Source organism: Mastigoproctus giganteus, chromosome 11 (assembly GCF_048544385.1).
Source record: "Mastigoproctus giganteus isolate SK-2022 chromosome 11, ASM4854438v1, whole genome shotgun sequence".
In the NCBI taxonomy this organism is placed as follows: Eukaryota; Metazoa; Arthropoda; class Arachnida; order Uropygi; family Thelyphonidae; genus Mastigoproctus; species Mastigoproctus giganteus.
In genome coordinates this window covers 22376833-22394787 of record NC_143585.1, presented here as the reverse complement: position 1 = coordinate 22394787, position 17955 = coordinate 22376833, and positions in this window count along the sequence as shown.

Here is a 17955-nt window from a genome sequence, read left to right as displayed (position 1 = left end):
AGAGTTCATGTTGTAGACCTGCAAGCGGTTGGATGGAAACATCCTTTCTGGAGATGCATTATACAATACACGGATTGTGTTCCAGGTACACATGGAGAACGGCACAAACTAGTGAATATTTTGTTTCTCTGATGATTCGTTTAACGGGATGCGCCAGTAGCTGTGCCATATACATGGGATGAGATGTTTGCAACGCACCCAGGCCCCAGTACAGAAAGGGATCCCACGATGTTTCTTAAATGGTTATAATATGATAAAAGGAAGGGAGCTCCCAAAAGCAACCACCACCCTGGTTCCTAGACACCATTGCACGGTCCTGCCGCTAGCTGACATCCTCATAATTCCATTGCCCATTCCTGCTTAGCATATCTTATCCTGATGATCCAGGGGGTCTCCTTTGGTAGTAGGGGCATTGACTGATTTTGAGATTACAACAGTTGCGCCTCATTAAACGTATTTTCAAAAAATCTAATGAAACTTAATTGAAATACACATTATTTGAAAAATAAGGTATTTAAAGATGAAACCTTACGTAGTGTTTACGCTGTTTAAGTTTTTCTAGTGTACAGGCATGATCACAGGTGTCAGTTGGGATTCCACGGATGGAAATAGGCACGACAACTAAATGTTCAGATATTCCATCTTCCTAGGGAAAGAAAATTCATTATATTTCAACACAAAGAGAAATAGGGTGAAATAATTACTGAAAATTGATGCTTAGATACTGAAGAAGATACTCATGATAGTGAGAGAATTAAATACGTACCGGGTCAATGTAACAAACTGCATTCACATCACCTACGTGACATATTTTGTCTCCACAGAGAAAAAACTTTGACACATTTTCAAAACGTATCTGTAATCGGTTCAAGGCCTTCACGTAACAAAGTCCAGGGTAGCGGAACATCCACCTCACGTTCACAGATGGCAGCTGCACAACTGGTAAAAAAATGGATTGTCAAATGGTAGTGGAGATCATTATTTGGGTGGGAGAGAAAAATATAAAGAATCCGAATTTCATATGAAAGCTTACTGTACCTTTAACTTTGTGATACTGAATCTTCTCCACTTCGTCAGCCAGTTTAGCCTTACAGGTAAAGAGCCCAGTGTCTTCTACTTGCACGTCGTAAATCAACAAGTCTGCTTTATTGTTGGTGTGGTACCTTTTGTTGTTAATAGGTACAGATTGACGATACCATGCGTAATCGAGTATTCTTTCTGTATGAGTCACCAGACATGGAATTCTAACTGTGGTACCCACAAAAAGGACACGTTCTATAGTAGAAGCTACAAGTAAAAAAAATGCGGATATTAAGGCGAGAATGGAAATCAAGTAAGAACTAGTTTCATTATATACTGACGCCTCATGGTATGAGAGTGGGTAATGTACGCATCGCCTACATTTCAGGCGTGTTTGATGACACTGGCGAACCAAAAGAATTTTCTTTCATACATCCGAAAAAAAAGAGTTGAAGAGTCTAAAGGAAATCGATTCGCTGATTCCAAAACTTCTTTATCATGTTTCATAGAATCTTCGACTCTATCCATAGAGCCATGCTGCTCGCTATAACCCGGGCCTGCAGAACAGTTAGCACCCACGCGCTGCAGGTGCTGGCAGGAACCCTACCTTTAGACCTCGAAGTAGCTAAATGTGGAGTATTATATGAACTCTCCAAGGGAAGAGCCTGCACCTTCCCCGGCTTCGACGCAGATCCTACCACAAATCGTTTGACTGAGAAAAAGAGACTTGCAAATCATCTCATGCAAACCTGGCAAACCAGATGGGAGAATTCCCCAAAGGGAGAAGTCACCAAACGATTCTTCCCCAACGTTGGAAAACTCTATCCAATGGCTCCAGCATGGTTCACGCCGGGACTCCACGCGACCTTCCTGCTAACAGGACATGGTGCCTTTAAGGCTAAACTTACAGCCCTGGGCATTACAGATGACCCTACTTGCTGCTGTGGAGAGCTGGAGAGCTGGCACCACCTCATGCATGAATGCCAGCTTTATGATGACCTCCGCTGCCAACTCATCACTCGGATCACTTTTTTGCCCAGAGATAGAGAACAACACCTCCTGGATGGGAGACAGGAATATATTGCCTTCTCAAAGTTCGCTGAAGCCCTGTACAGAAGAAGACGGGACCTGAATGCACATTAGCCACATAATGGCTAGAAGCCAAAATGTGCATAACACCAAAGATGGACTACTAAGCAACCATGAAGATAGACAAAAAATCTGAATGAAGGACGAATAGCAGCTGTTCTGGCGGCCTGAGCCAAGCACTAGCCTGGCTCTCCTTTAATATCCCTTCCTGGCAGGAGGACGAGATGACCAGTCGCCTCGCCCCCTGCTACCCCACCTTTCCTTCTGGTGAGGCATGGGCATGCCTCACTGACCACCTGGGGGAATCTCTTCTGTGTCCCCCATACTTCTGCCTTTTCCCCCCAACCTTCTTCCTCCCCTCCCCCACTCTATCTATACACAACGCGAGCGCCCTACACACTAAATTTAATCTAGCAAAAAAATAATCTTCGCCCAGTCTCGGCCTAATTATCCTACGCAATGCCCTACTCCTGCCATATGAATGCATGCACACGTGCTGTATGCAAACATCCAAAGTAATTACGATTGCATGGATGCGTATATATTATGTATCACTGTTGTGTATATGTGCATATATGTGTATGTGTACATAAGTTTTTTTTTTTTTTTTTTTTTTTTTTTTTAGGTCCTAGCTGCCGAAATCTCAGGAAATTAAGCGGCAGGACCTGCCAGAGTAAATCTTAGTCTACTGGTGTTTCCTGGTCTGCCTCCACGGGGCGAAGGTGGGGCAACGCTGGGCTCCAGCAGGGGTCCAGCGGCTAAATGACCAGATGAACAACGGTACACGACATTACACAGGTACAATACCAACACACTTTTAAACCTCTGGCATTCCCAGGAAACTGGTACACCCACAAAGAAAGCAACGCGGAGATGGGGGAAACCCCTGGGGCCGCATGACAACAATATACCTTACACCTTACACCTTACACCTTATCATGTTTCATTATGTGAGGTTAGCACAGTCGTTACAATCATTGTCCTCCTCACACCCGGTGGAAAAGTCCCTGGTTCGAATCCCGTCAACAACACAAAGAACTTTATGGATCTTTTTCATTCCTTGGCTGAGTTGGTCGGTCTAAGACGAATGTGGCAAGATTTTTTCTTCCATAAAATTGGGTTTTTCGCCCAGCACAACAGGCAAACCGAACAGAGAACATGTGCATTTTACAGATAACACAAGGGTAGTTCTGATGTGATAGTTTTTTTTTTTTTTTTTTAATATCAAATTTTCATTGAAAGATATACCGAAATTTTAGTAACTTAAAAAAAGACCAATTTCAAATATCATACAGTACGTATGTTAACATAAAGGATTGGATGGTTCCCCGCGCCCCCGAAAACTCGGAGTTTTCGCCCATCAAACCGACCTAAGGACGCATGCAGTTAATGACACCTCATGGTGACGTCTCATAACCTTTGTTGCTTTGGCACGTAACATAGACCTAACTTAACGGAGAATGTTAGTAACGTTCTTTATATAATATATTGTAGTAAGGTTTTAGGAGAATCAGTGACTAAGACCATATTGCTCCATGTACACTGTGCTGCCATTTTATTAGGTACACCCCTGCTGTGCACACAAATGGTTTGTTCCACAGTGTTGCAAGTCACATGACTGCAATTGTGGATATAATTACACCAGAACAACCTTTCTAGTATCAGTTAAGCGTACAAATCCTAGCAAGAATGGGGAAAAGGAGTGATCTAACGGACTTCGAACGTGGCATGGTAGTAGGTGCAAGACGTGCTGGACAAAGCATCTCTGAAACGGCAGTTCTCCTGAAATTTTCACGCACCACAGTTTCAAGGGTGTGTCGAGAATGGTGCAAAACCGTGCAACGAATAGTAAACATCCTCTCAACGGCACTCCTCTGGAAGGAAATTGGTTGTTGATGAGAGAGGAGGATGGCTAGAATTGTGCAAGCAAATAGACGTGCCACAGTGTCTCACATCATGTCAGAATACAACCTTGGTGCGCAGAACAAAATATCGCAACGGACCACTAGTCGCACTTTTGTCGCGAATGGGCTACAACAGCCGACGGCCACATCGCGTACTTTTGTTATCAATGAAGAACAAGCGAGCACGCCTCCTGTGGGCACAGCAACACCAGCACTGGACTATCGAAGATTAGAAAACAGTTGCTTGGTCTGAAGAGTCGAAGTTCCTGCTGCATAATGTTGATGGAAGGCTCAGAATTTGACGAAAAAAACATGAAACCATGGACTCGTCATGTTTCACGACTACTGCGCAAGGTGGTGGAGGCAGTGTTATGATGTGGGGAATTTTTTCTTGGCCCACGTTGGTCCATTGATATCCATAGATTCACGTCATACCGAAACGTATCTAAATGCCACATCGTACCTAAACATCGTAGCTGACCAATTGTTCATGTTGACAGTTTATCCTCAGTCAAATAGTTACTTCCAGCAGGATAATGGGCCGGTGTACAAAGCCCGAATCACTATGGAATGGTTCCAGGAACATGATAATGACTTTCCTTTGCTACAGTGGCCGGCTCAGTTTCCCGGATCACATTATCGCACATCATGTCAGAATACAACCTTGGTGCGCAGAACAAAATATCGCAACGGACCACTAGTCGCACTTTTGTCGCGAATGGGCTACAACAGCCGACGGCCACATCGCGTACCTTTGAACATCTTTGGGATGAGCTGGAAAGGGTTGTTTGCTGCAGGCCTACACCTCTGTCGAATCTCAAGGAACTGCGTGACACACTCATGTCTGCATGGTACTCCATTCGTGCACAACGTTTTCAGCGTCTTGTTCAATCCTTGCCTAGACGAATTCACGCTGTTATGAAGGCTAAAGGAGGCTCAACACACTACTAGGTATGTGTACCTAATAAAGTGGCAGCACAGTGTATATTGTCTGTAAAAAAATTCCGTGCGTTCTGAGGTCGATTTCCTGTTTTCTGGACGAAAAACCCAAGTTACCTGGAGAAGAAACCATGCTACCCTCGCCTGAGATCGACTAACTCAGCCACGTTATAAAAAAGCCCAGTAAAATTCCTCCAGTCATCAATGGGACTCGAACTGAAGTCTTTTCTACCCGGTGTGGGGATGACGGTGATCCCACCAACTGTTCTTCCAACAAGGGCATGTCTTTTTGTATTATAAATCTCATTTATGAAGTTTGTTATGAACCCACAGCAAACTGTAACAACAGGTTACTGAAAAGGTAATTAGTCGATAACATATATAGAGCTTTTCCTATACTTGGCAATTATGAGAATAAATACCATTGAAATAGAAGTTGAAATAGGCCGTTTTGGCAGTGTATTTAGGCATTTATTTCAACAATACTGCCGGAAAATTTCAAATGGTGAATTTTTGAGCAAGCGATCAAGTCAGGATCAGCAACTTAATTCCACCTTCACGACGATAGATGCCATATACATTTACTCAAAGTAACAGCCGTAGCCACCAACTGACTCAAGAGTGGTCGCAGGCAATCAGCAAAACAGTGACACACCAACAGTTTGTTGCAGTGATCCTCTCCCCTTCCTGCAATCTTGAAGACCTAAAGCAGCAACTGCATCACTGTGGCAAGCTAAATTCAGCCTTGGTTCGTCGTCAGTAGACATGAAAATTACACTCAGTAAAAGAAGCCGTTTTGAAATTTGGGCAAAAGTCAAATGACACCTAGCATGGCATGGTGCTCACAAGTAATTTAGAGCAATGAGTCACATTTTGAATAAAGTAACCGAAAAAAAAAGCGACACAAATTTTTCGAAGGAAATAGTTCATTTAATTTCAAAAATCATTTTCAAGTGGGTGAAACAGAAATAGGATTTAGGGTGTTTAATGGGCGATGGTCATGGACCACTGTGGGCCATGAAGATCCTGTAAATACAGAAAGCAACAGTGAATTATTAAGAACGGTTTGACAATTTTCGTTGTTACCAAATAAAAAGGCATAAGTTGTCTCTACGTTGGCTTAAAAATCGCAAGACGATGTCTGTGGAGTGGTCGATTGCATCACTGGACCACAATCCAATCAAAGATAAACTACAAAAAAAGATGGGTGTTTAAATATACATTGTCTTACCAAAAGTCTCGGGATACTTTTGACAGTTGCCCATAACGATCTTACCAAAAGTCAGGACAGGTTCCCCCTGATGTTTGGTAGGATAGTGTGCATTAATCATTTGATCAATTCATTTTTGATCTATAATTTTTTTTAAAGTATAAAACTGAAAGGTAATGGGCGCTCCATATTTTTTCACATTACTGCGTATAGGAGTTATTTATTTCTAAAATTATATTGAAATTATTCCATGACCAAATACCATTTTCTGCAAGATGCTTTCTCCAGATGGGATCCAGGAATCTAAGTACAGGGCTTTCTAGAGTGTTATTAAAATGCTTGTTCAGCTGCATCACCCATCCTGACGAATTCCTAAATAAACTGAGAATTAAAAGACAACACAAACATTGGTCCATGTTGTTTCAGGAACATAGCACTGCCGGTATAGTGCTTTATCGATGAAGTGGTGACCAGCTGAATAAATTCACAGCATTTTTTGAGTGAGTGACAAGCTTTTTTTCATTCAAATTACAACAATAGATTTTTTAAAAAAATTGTACATTATTGTTTAATTTTTTTATTGTTATCTCTCTACAGCAGCAAAATAAATCAAAGTAAAAAGTATTGTTTAATGAGAATGCACTGCATTGCCAAAATTTTTAAACAATGGCATATAGTGGACGGAGTCCCCAACTCCAAAAGGGATGTGGGATATACCTCCTGTCCCAAAAGCTGTAATATTTTCAATGTCAGCTTTTCTTTATATCCGCGTTACTAAAAGTGAACACGCCCTGCCTAAAATATTATAAACCTTTATTCAATATCTAGTAGGGTCATCTTCTGCCCGAATTACAGCCAGTATATACGTCGTGGTATGGACTCCACTAGATAAATGAGGAAGTCTAGTTCTAGATTTCACTATTCTTCCATCAGAATATATGTGGTCGGTAGAGAACTGCGAAGCAGAACTGCTCTTTCCCATATGTCCTAGACATTCTCATTTGATTCAGATCTGGAGAATTATGCAACCAGGGTCGACGTTGGAAACTTTTGGAATGTTCCTTGAACCTTTCGGATACAATTTTATCACGGTAAATAGTTACGCTGCCGTCTTTACAGAATCCATTGTAATCTGGGTGAAAATGAAGAATTGCATGGTGAAGTTGGTGCGACACGTCAGAAAGATATTCATTGGAGGCGGTGGTAACGCAACCCTCTGACGGTATGAGAGGGCCCAGTCTGTACCAACGGAAACAGAACATATACCATATTATAACACAACTCGAGACTCGTCATACCACATGATCTTTCACTGTTTTATTGCAATCTTGGCGTGTTGGTGGCACCACTACAAAAAACATATTACGATCACCTAGAAAGTCACTTTAACTACTCGTGTGTATTGCATCTGTAAATTGAGTGTGATCTCTGGTCTATTTTACTGCTCGTTTTTCTGGGGATAAACCTTGCTATCTATACTGAGACCGACTAACTCTGCCACGGAGTAAAAAAGCCAATAAAAGTTCCACGAGTCATCGACGGAATTAGACTACAAAATCTTAGATTCTCCAACTCCCGTTGCATAGTTCTCAAGGTTGGAAATGGGTCATTCTCTGCCTAAATTGCATTTTTCAGCCATTTCCTGTCTATTGGAACCTATTCTCATGCACAATTCACTTTAAATTCCTGTGGTCTCTTTCTTGGAGTACCGACTTCCTGCCGCATTTCTTGTTGTTAAGGCTGTATTTTTCTTTCACTTTGCACTCACTGTATACTTTCGAGATGTTTGCACCAACAATGACAGCTTTCTGAAATTCGGAAAGATCACCTGCCTTTCCCATGGCTGGATCGATTATGAAGCCCTAGAAAAGCGTAAAGTGTTTGTGATATCAAGGAACATGTGAGGAATTTTTTATTGTGGCTTAAACACAGAGCGTACAGATAAAGCAGAAATATATGAGCTTTCGGCTATATGGTAGCCTTCGTCGGCTATATGGTAGCCGACGAAGGCTACCATATAGCCGAAAGCTCATATATTTCTGCTTTATCTGTACGCTCTGTGTTTAAGCCACAATAAAAAATTCCTCAATGAATCCAGAGCGCGTAGGCCTGTTTCGTTAAGGAACATGTGATTATATGATCTGCCAGTTTATGTTTGCACACAGTACGTTTAACTATGTTGAGGTCAGTTTAAAAGGTTTCTAATTTTTTGCCCAGTGAGTGTACTTCAAAATATATTGTACGAAAGGTTTCACCATCATTTCAAAGAACGTTTTATTGATACAATATCTAAATAACGTGTGAGCCTATCCCTGGCTTTAAATACACATTTCTTCTCTTCAATAGATCCTAAAACCAGTATTTGATAACAGAAATGCGATATATTGGCCCAACACAGCAATTAATTTAGCTTTCAGTTCCTGCTTGCAGGAAGTTTGGTCTTGCCCTAAACCGACGTTCTAGTTCATCCTAAAGATGTTGAGTACGGTTCAAGTTCCAGGCTCTCGGCAGGACTGTGAAGCTTTTGCCCACCTGTTTTCAGATCAAGTCACCGGACTGGGCAGTGTGATATGGTTCATTGTAAGGGCAAATTTTTCAGCATGCGAATGTACCATATGGCATTCATTGCTTCAGGGAGGATGACCAATGCTTCAAGTCCAGAACATGTATATGCTAAATTTGAGACCAACAGCTGGGACAATGCATTCTGGTAAATAACACGCTCACCCTAGCAAGTAGCATATGCATATAAGCAGCATTCCCCTTTACATTGGATAAAGCCTGGGTTTGAATTCAGTTATCAACACGAACAATTCTTGTGACTTGATTTTTTTTCAGGAGGTTGAGTTAGTTGGCCACAGGTGAGAGTTCTATAGTATTTTCTTGCAAAAACTGGGGTTTTTCGCCCAGCAAACGGCCAAATCGACCGCTTGGGCACACGCTATTTACAGACATAATATACGTGGGACACAATATAGTCTACGTTTTAAGTACATCAGTGACTACAACTACAACATAGCCTTTTCCGGGAATCTGACAGATCCAAAACGTGGCTCTCAGATTGGAAATCCATGTATAATGATTTGTCACTACATAGCACAACTTTCCAAAATATACATGACCAGAGACCAATCAAAATGGTCTCTGGAATGTTTTCACGCCATAAAATATTATGGCGCGAAACCAAATTACTAGGTTGGAGAATCAGGTGAGTGGATGCTATACAGTATATTGCATGCTGCAGTGTTTCAAGATGCCATGCAGCACCATACATATTTTTGTACTAATATACCGTACATCAGTTTCTGTGACTTCTCTCAACTTCTAGTTGACAGTATATGATGAGGATTGATTGGATCTACATATTTGTATTCCTTGCACCCTCTGCTCCCTTTCTGTGGTCTACCTGAACGTTTCCCAGCTCTAGTGGTACCATGACTATCATTTGGTTAATTGTCCACCGTTTATCTAGGGTGAGTTTTAGTGCAAGGCACTTGTTGTAGTGGGGTTTTACGAGCATCAGCGACCAAAGCATAGTGCTCCGTATATACTGCCTGTAAATTGCGTGTTCTGTGGTCAATTTTTTGCTGGACGAAAAACTAAAGAAAGACTTCGAGCTTCTTGAAAGGGTGCAAAGACGGGTAACTCGCCTGGTGAGATCGGTAAAAGGGCGTCCTTATGAAGAAAAACTTCGAATATGTGGGTTGCAGAGTTTGGAAACTAGACACCTTAGAGCAGATTTGATTGAGGTGTTTTAGGCTCTGAGAGGCATCAGTAAAATGAATGGAGACGAAATTTTCAAGATTATAAATGATGCTAAAACTAGGGGACATAAATTCAAGTTATGGGGGGAAATGTTTAGATTGGACTGCAGGAAGTTTTATTTTATTTTAAGTTTTATTTTAGTTATAAATTACTGGAATAAGTTGCCTATATGGGTGGTAGAGGCTGACAGTTTGGGGAATTTCAAAGGTCATCTGGATAGTACCTTCGGGTCAGGAAAGCGCATAGGATGATAGGTTTAATTTCCTTTTCTTTTATTAATTATTATTATTTATTTATTTTATTTTATTTTTATTATTTTTTCATCATTGTTTTATTCAGTTTTTTTTTTTTTTTTGGCTGGTGCAGCATAAGCCATAGTCTTTCTTGCAATCTTTATTCCAATCATGCTTTATTCCATGCAGCCATTGCTAAATACTAATACTAACTTGAGTTTCCGGGAGAGAAAACCACTCTCCGCTCGTGTGAGACAAACTATTATATTTAGGCCACCCGAATAATTAAATTCATCTGCCGTGCTGTGTCTCATGTCTGTTAATTGTGTATGTTCTGTGGTCGATTTGTCTGTTTGCTGGACGAAAAACCCTAACCTTGCTATATACGTGTGAGACAGACTAACTCAGCCACGGAGTAAGCTCGCGTGAGACAGACTAAATTTGGCCGCATTGTGAAAAAGGCTCATAAAAATTCCTTATGTCATCGACTCGAGCTCAAGACTTTTCCACTCGGGCGGGGAGGACAGTAATTGTACCAACTGTGCTACCCATTAGGGCAGTGCAAAGGATGAACAGATTTATTGCTAGCATTGCATCTTATGATTACCCATTACAAGTCAATATGCTCATCGCTTCAACCCATCTGCTATACTTTGTCGACCTGTTTATTTCCAGCATGAATACAGTTGTGTTATACATGTTCTTGATACATGGATGGCAGGTATGTTGTTGGGTTTTTGGTGTATCAGTAACTCAGGCCGTAATACACCACATAAGTCTGTAAATCGCGTGTTTTGTATTCGATTTTCTGCCTGTAAAACCCAAATTTCCAGGGTGAAGAGAACCATTCTACCCTCGCCTGAGACTAACTCGTGAAAAAGACAAAAATTTCGTACGTCATTGATGGAATTCGAACTCGGATCTTTTCCACCAAATGTGAGGAGTTGTAGTATAGTTTTAGGAGCAATCAGTGACTAAGTACATATTAGTCTAATTGCTGCCTGTAAATTGCATGTGTTCTGTTGTTGTTATTGGATTTTTAGGAGCATCGGCGACTAAGGCCATGTTTCTCCGTGTATATTGTCTAAATTGTATGTTCTGAGGTTGATTTTCTGTTTTTCTGAACGAAACACCATGCTATCTCGCCTGTGACCGACTAACTTAGCCACGTTGTGAAAAAATACCCATAAAAATTCTCATCATCGACGGGATTCGAACTCTGGTCTTTTCCACCCAGTATTGGGAGGATGGTGGATCCTACCAACTGTGCTATCCACGCAGGCCGTGTATTCTGTTGCTAGATGAAACACCTAAGTTTCCAGAAAAAAAAAAAAATCATCCACCCTTGCGTGAGCCTTAAGAACTCAAGCCATGTTGTGAAAAAGTGTTCCACAGGGATTTTTGCTGGACATCATTCTTCAAATGGAGACTAAGACATACAACTCTTAATATTATTTAAAATGCAATGTGTACAATAAGGTTTCCGGGCAAGTTTATTCGTTAATATTGATGTTCCAGAAAACGCCTGTGTTTTATGTGATCGACTAGTGGTTTATTTATTAGGACAACAATCAAAAATTATTAGGATATCTCAAGATCTATTCTGTAACGTGGAGAATAGATTCGCAACATCGAATTGGCGTTGTGTTTATTCACTCTGAAATCCTCCCATACGTTAGACCTCAGAATGCCGCAGAACTATGGCTCTTTTACTATAAAACTCGTGCTGTGGGTAACGTGTAGCAAGAGAATGGCTAAGAGGCAAGGATGATTAAACAAAACATGGTTTATTAAATCTAGCATACAAACAGGTGTAAAATAAAATGGTTATATACTTTTATATAATTATATAAGAGCTCTATCTCTTATCAAAAGGACAAAACGATATATTATAAGGATAATGATACATGTGTACAAAATTTTCTGCATTCTTCATGTGATCTTCAGTTGGCACTGCTGCCCGTACTCTCTGTAGCCAACTATCATCCTCGAGTTCCGAGTATCTAGGTGTATGTGTAAGTGTACTATACAGGTTTAACAGTCATAACATATGGTATTCCCTTAATACAAATGGATCTTACTAATCTTAAACTCTAATTTCTAAGTGTTGTAATATAGACGCTACCTTAGTGAGTGTTCCTATGAGGAGGGTTGTTTCTCAGTGGACTCTATTAAATGAAGAGTTATGTATTAACGTCCGATACTTTCATTCTACTAACTATCGTGTTGTAAATATAGGGTGAGACTTACCAGAATAAACTTTGCAATATTCAGGAATAGACTTCTAGGAACCGGAGCCAGCAGTAAAAGATTCTCAAGACGTTTTTTACGAAATAGCCTCAAGAAAAAGAAGTGCCTCGCTCAGGACAAGACTCTGTCTCTCGCTGGGTTTCTCCCTGTATCTTTCTCCCTTCTCTCTCTGTCTTCCTGATCTTTTCGTTCTCACCGTCCGTCCTTCCGTTCTTCACCGTTTGTCTGTCCTTTGTCTCCGATCTGCATATATATATATATCCCCCCTTTTAGAGTTTCCAATGCATCTATTGGTCAAAAGGCTAATTTCGTGGGGAAATGAAAATCCCAGGGATTGTTATTTTGGAGACCTGATACAGTAAAAAATGGAATTTATGAGGAGAAAGAGGAACTTCACATCTGCATGGGGTGGAATTTCCTGACTGCCCAGCGGTAGTCACTAGATCTAAAGTCCGTTCGTTCCTACACAAGGAATTTCCAGACAGAAATCACTCCCTAGTTATAAGGTTCAGATTTCACCCTGAAGTCTGCTTCTTAATTGACATTACTCTCTTTTTTCCGACAAAAGTCATATACTCTCTCACCGTTTTTATAAATATTATATCCACGATGTTCGTCCGATCCGATCGAGTAATGACCTCTTGCTGTGAATCAGTTGGACTCAAAGGTGGAATAGTGTTTCAATTGCTGTTCAACTGCGGCGTCAACAGACGTACGCTAAAAAAAGAAACGGCCTACTACACGGAGTGAATATCACACTACAAGTATAGTAGTGGCAAAACGTATAAGGTGACTTGGTGAAGTAACAGCCATCAAAGGCAAACGAAAAGTAAATGAAGATATTTTTACAAAAGATCCATAAAAGTTCCTCGTAAACAGGACTCAAATTCAGGTCTTTTCCACCTGGTGTGGGGAGGTTGGCAATTCTACAAACTGTGGTACCCAAGAACAGTGTGGAAAGGCTAGTGATTCTAACAACTGTGCTACTTATGAGGGCATGGCAGCTTTCATTTTTTCAAATTTCTGAGGGAGTACAGATACATTTGTCAATATAGCATATTTAGTGTCTTTGTAAACATGGTACAAGATTTAAGATGGCTATTGTTAATGGAAAAGAAGTTCTAAATTTGAAGGAATACAGGTAATGTCAATATGTGAATTAGTAAAGGGTCCCCTTTAATCGGGTAATCAATCTTCGAACATGCAGAAAATTTAGAGAATAAACACACGGGTACAATAGCACCAATTACACTGGTCAGCATAAAATTTTCTCCTTTTCAAAAATTAACCTATCTTCATAGGTTGACCGAAAACCAATCTTTTCCATCTATTTTATCTATTTATTTTTGATCTCAAAACATCTAACAAGAGAACGTAACAGAAATGCAAATGTGGTCCAATATTTGCATTGTTGCAATCATACTGTTCTACAAATGGATTTCACTAATCTCTTTGTAGAACAGTATGATTGCAACAATCTCTTCCAATCCTTGTCTTGGAAGAGATTGTTGCAATCATACTGTTCTACAAATGGATTTCACTAATCTCTTCCAAGACAAGGATGTTTTCACATAAAACATCTTTCATGAATATAGGGTATATGTACGTTTTATTTTTCAGAAACATTCGGGAGCTTTCTACAATATTCAAGAATGTTCTAGAATATTGTTATTTGCAGAAGGAAAGTAGGAAGATTCTTTCTGGAATGCTCTAGAAACATCGTAAGCCCTCTAGAAACTTCTATACCGGTATATATATTGGGTTCCATACCAAGCAAGCATTTTTGTATTTAAAAAAGTGTCTCAGAGAGCAAATGGTGAACAAAGCAAAGAAGTGTTTTAGTAAATTTGCGTTTGTAAATTGCATGTTGTGTGTATCAATGTAAATCGTGAACTAGGTTTATATTAGAAACAAAAATCTACAATTTCTTGTTCTTACGCTGATGAGCCAAAACATTATGACCAGCAAGTCGTTATGCAAATCGAAGCAACTGCAGGTGAACTATGGCACGTGCGTCAGGACACGGTATAAAAAATACGATACTGAGCTCCGTTAATCAGTGTTACTCTTGTTCTTCAGATGGGAATGGCAGCAGACTTAAAAGCAAGTTCGACAAAGGCCAAATTGTAATGTCCAGATGACTGGGTCAGAGCATATCCAAAATGGCATAGCAGGTGGGATGCTCTGTCAGCTGTGGTTAGTACCTACTGAAAGTGGTCTGAGGAGGAAAAACCCACAAACCGCTGGTGAGGTGTTGGACAACCATGGTCAAGGTGAACAAAGGCTCTCCCGGATGGTATGTGGCAACAGAAGAGAGACTGTGGCACAACTCGCAGGTAATGGGAATGCTGGTGACGGGAGTAATGTGTCATGACACACAGTACATCGAACCATGCTAAAAAGGGGGCTGCTCTGAGCCCATGCTAACCACAGTTCACCAGCAACAGTGCCTACAATGGCACGCGAGCATCGACCCTGGACCTTGAGTGATTGGAAGACAGTTGTCTGGTCCGAAGAATCATGTTTTCTGTTGCACCACGTGGACGGCCGGGTACGTGTGTCATTTACCTGGATACACTGTGGGAGGAAGAATCTAATAAGAATCAGTTCTAAGAATCTCATAGCATGCTTCTTCCAGTGAACCTTGAGTGACCGGAAGACAGTTGTCTGGTCCGAAGAATCATTATTTCTGTTGTGCCACGTGGATGGCCGGGTACGTGTGTGTCGTTTACCTGGGGAAGTGATGGTGCCTGGATACACCACAGGAAGAAAACAAGCCGGTGACGGCAGTGTCATGCTTTGGGCGATGTTCTGCTGGAATACCCTGGGTCCAGTCATTCATGTGTTGGGCACTCCGCCACCTACCTAAACATCATTGCTGACCAGGTACACCCTTTCGTGGCAGCAGTCTTTCCCTCTGGTGGTGCTGTCTTTCAGCAGGATAATGCATCATGCCACACTGCATGGATTGTTCGAGACTGGTTCGCAGAACACGAGGAAGACTTCTAGGTATTTTCCCGACCTCCAAATTCCTCAGACATCAATCCCACTGAGCATCTGTGGTTTGTGTTGGAATAGCAACTCCAATCTGCGGTGTCTCAAGCACGGACCTTACAGGAGTTAAAGGATCTGTCAGTTACGTGTTGGTACCAAATACTACAAGACATTTAGAAATCTTGTAGTGTCCATGCCTCGCCAGGTACGAGCTGTTTTGGCTGCACATGGAGGACCAACATATTAGGTAGGTGGCCAAAATGTTTTGGCTCATTGGTGTATGTGTGCATACTTCAGCCGAACATGAATGTTGCATTCTTGCTAAAATAATGCCTAATAGCTTTTGCTACATTTGCGGAGAAGTGGTATTAAAATCTCAGCGGAAGCCAGTCACAACTTGTGAGAAAAGCCAATGAACTCTATTTTGGATGTAAGGTAGATCAAGACAAAGTATGGGCTTCAAAAATTTCCTGTAGCTATGTACCTTCTACTCTAAGGCTGGTTCCTCTCAATGATATGCCAGTGCCAAAGCCACCAGAAACTTATGGACTTGACTCTTATTCAGGATCAGAAAAGAAGTTTCCAGAAGATGCAGAACAAGAATTGAACAATTTGGTCAGAGATTTGGAGCACTCCAAAACCAAGGCTCAATTACTAGGATCACAGCTTCAGCAGTGGAATCGTCTTGAAAAGGGCTTAAAGGTGTCTTTTTATAGGAAGAGGCAATCTAACATAACCACCTATTACTCCATGGATGTGCTTTGGTTTATTGTAACAATGTCCAGGAATTAATGAGTTACATCTAGAGCATGTCCCGGAGCAGTGGAGGCTTTTCACTGATTTATCCAAAGTCAGTTTGAAAGCAGTTTTACTCCATAATGAAAATAAGTATCCATCTATACCAGGAGTGGCCAACTTAATGTGATGCGATCTACTTTTTTCCTTCAAAATGCACTGCGATCTACCATCTCAAAAATTTCATTGCACAAATCAAGGGATCTGTATATTTAAAATTCGTCGTGATCGACCGAAATTAAATCCACGATCGACTCGTTGGCCACCCGATCTATACCATTGGCCCACATTTACATGAAAGAAATATGAGAACCTATCGGTTCTTTTGCAAAAAAATATACTATCAAGAATACAAATGGAATATTTGTGCTGACCTAAAAGTAGTAGCTTTGCTGACTGGGTTGCAAGGTGGATACACTAAACACTGTTGCTTTTTATGCAAGGTGGGACAGCCTAGCAAAAGGATTGCCACTACAGGGTAAAAAAAAAAAAAAAAAAAAAAAGGCCAGACTTCAGAAACTACCCCAGGCCAGAAAAATGTAGCTCATCCTCCTTTGGTGGATAAGTCAAAATTCTATTTACCTCCATTAAACTAACAACATAGCTAATATATCTTGGAATCATCCTCAATCCAAAACTGTCATTCCAACCACATCTTAAATATCTGAAGGAAAAGATCAGAAATGCTAGCCTGGTTGCCAGTCTCATGATGTGATTGGGGACTGAAATGGCATAATCTGTCATTGTTTTACAAGGTCACATTTATTCCATCTATTACCTATGCTTCTGGCATCTGGTTCATGATGGCCCCAACTGCAACAAACAGGAACACCCTTGAAACCATTCAGCATTCAATCCTCTTAACCATCACGTGTGCCTGCTGCAGTTAGCACCCATGCACTACAGACCTTGGTAGGTGCCCTTCCACTTGATTTGGAGATTGTCCGCTGTGGACTTCTATACTAACCTGTCCTTATACCTTCCTAGTCTTCACAGTGGATCCAACAAACAGTTGCAGAGCAGAAAAGAAACACTGTTACCCATCTATAGCAGGTATGGCAAGAAAGAGGGACAAACTCACCTAAAGGAGAAATCGCACGAAAATTTATCCCCTATGTTGGCAGGGTGTACCTGAGTTCTCCTCTTTGGTTCTCCACCAGCCTGTACCCGACTTTTTTGACCGGATATGGTTCTATTAAAGCCATACTCTCCTTGTTGGGCAATGGTCAGAGGACCTGACCTGTTTTTGTGGGGGGGGGGGGGGCAACACCTGATGTATGATTGTTCATTATACGACGACCTACAATGCATTATTATTAGGATAACATCCCTACCAAGATACCAAGAGAACCTGTAAGACTCTGAACAGGATTACACCTTCACATGCTTCGCCAAAACCTCTACACACAACAAAAAACCCGGCAAGTGGCCAATGGAGGAAATAATATCAACAATCAATTGTAAAAAAATTACTTAAATTAGAATTTTGTGTACATCTGACTGAACAAACAACCCAACTTTGACGAACTTATACAGGACTTGTCCTACTCCTAAGATTGCCTTGGCCTCATGGCAACAATCTCTCTTCTCCTTTTTTTTAATTTGGTCTCTGTCCAGGAAGCTTAGGCAGCGACCAGCCAAAGAAGCAATCTGTACTGTACTGCCTGGCTCACCTCCTAGTGGTGTATATGGTTGTGGGGTCCCAACAGGAGGGGCACCCACGGCCAAGAATCCAGAAGAACAACATAACCCCACA